This window comes from Cebus imitator, unplaced genomic scaffold, assembly GCF_001604975.1.
Source record: "Cebus imitator isolate Cc_AM_T3 unplaced genomic scaffold, Cebus_imitator-1.0 Scaffold484, whole genome shotgun sequence".
In the NCBI taxonomy this organism is placed as follows: domain Eukaryota; kingdom Metazoa; phylum Chordata; class Mammalia; order Primates; family Cebidae; genus Cebus; species Cebus imitator.
The window spans coordinates 228,291-229,925 of NW_016107799.1; the positions used below are offsets into that span (position 1 = coordinate 228,291).

At 37.3% G+C, this 1,635-nt stretch overlaps 1 long non-coding RNA gene across 1 annotated transcript in view; it reads left to right on the top strand.

The window, feature by feature from the left end:
- The window catches only part of LOC108292233, a 28,995-nt gene extending 28,094 nt beyond the window's left edge, over positions 1-901 (top strand). The window contains exon 3 of the long non-coding RNA XR_001820209.2: positions 454-901. This is a non-coding gene — a long non-coding RNA (uncharacterized LOC108292233). The remainder of the gene's footprint in view (positions 1-453) is intronic.
- Positions 902-1,635: the final 734 nt, after the last annotated feature.

Sequence of the window (1,635 nt, forward strand, 5' to 3'; positions counted from 1 at the left end):
AAAAAAAAAAAAAAAAAAAAAAAAAAAAAAAAAAAAAGTGATTCTATAGGAGTCCAAAATGATAGGTTCCAGGTATTCAGATGGATACAAAGTCATTGATAATCTCATGATATTTTTGTGAGTACAATGAGTAATAGGGTTTTGATAGGTTCTTGTTTGATTTTAATCTTCCGTAAACCTATTTTTCTCATTAGGCCATCTTCAGTTTCTGAATTATAAAATCTACAGGAGTTTTAAATAACAAAACCTTCAAGAATGGGTAGGGAATTTTTCATTTTATTGCCACTGACACCTTTTTGGGGAAAAAATGCTTTTTTTAAAAAAATCCCCAGTTATAGCAGAATTATTTATTAGACTGGTTTTCTTTGTCATATGAGGACTATTAAAACTCTTCCTTTTACCTGTTAATTACAAAATGATGACACATATTAACATGTCTTTTTTTTTAAACAGCATATCTTTCTGAAGCCATGAAGCTGACACAATCTGAGCAGGTGAGACATGTTCCTAATATTTTCAACAAGGATTAGAAAGGTTTTCTTGTAGAGACTTGAATTGTGTATAAAGCAAAGTATTGTGTTCCTCTCAAAATGCTATAGTCAAAAATACATAAAATGGGCAAGGGAAGAGTACTTCAGAAAGGAAATTAAAACTAAATGAACTGCAGTCGATGTCCCAGACATAGAATGCAGAAACTTCTTTTTTTCTAGTGGTTACTCACAGATTGCCCAGATGTATCTTTTAGAGAGCCCTCTTAGGACCCCTGATCATTAGCTCTTACATGATCATTAGCTCACAGTCAGTAAACAGGCCTGGCCAAGAGGAAACCAGTTGGACTACTCTTTGCTTGTGAAAGATAATTTGAATCTGACCAGCCCCTCACTTGTCTTTGCTTGAATTCTTTTTATTTTTAATTTTTTAATTTTTTATATTTTTTTAAATCTTTGCTCGAATTCTTAAGCAGTTCAGGTATTTTTAAATTTGTTTCATCAATTTTTTTTTTTTTTTTTTTTTTAAATGGGGTTTCACCATGTTGGTCAGGCTGGTCTTGAACTCCTAACCTCAGGTGGTCCGCCCGCCTTGGCCTCCAAAGTGCTTGGATTATAGGCATGAGTCACTACGCCCGGCCTCATCAATTGTTTTAAGTTGTCTTCTGTGTTTAAGGAGGACCTGCCAAGTATTTCAAGATACATTTATTCATAAGACTGGGCATGGTGGCCCATGCCTGTAATCTCAGTGCTTTTGGAGGCCAAGACAGGGGGATCACTTGAGGCAAGGAGTTCAAGACCAGCCTAGGCAACATAGTGAGACTCCATCTCTACAAAACTTTTAAAAATTAGCTGGGCATGGTGGCACATGCGTGTAGTTCTAGCTACTTGGGAGGATGAGGTGGGAGGATCACTTGAACACCTAAGTTCAAGGCTTGAGTGAGCTATGACTGTGTCATTGCACTTCAGCCTCAGCAACAGGGACCTTGTCTCTAAAATAAATATACACAAAATACCTTCTTAAAAACTTTATTATAAAAGTATCAGTTAGGGCCGGGCGCGGTGGCTCAAGCCTGTAATCCCAGCACTTTGGGAGGCCAAGGCGGGTGGATCACGAGGTCAAGAGATCGAGACCATCCTGGTCAAC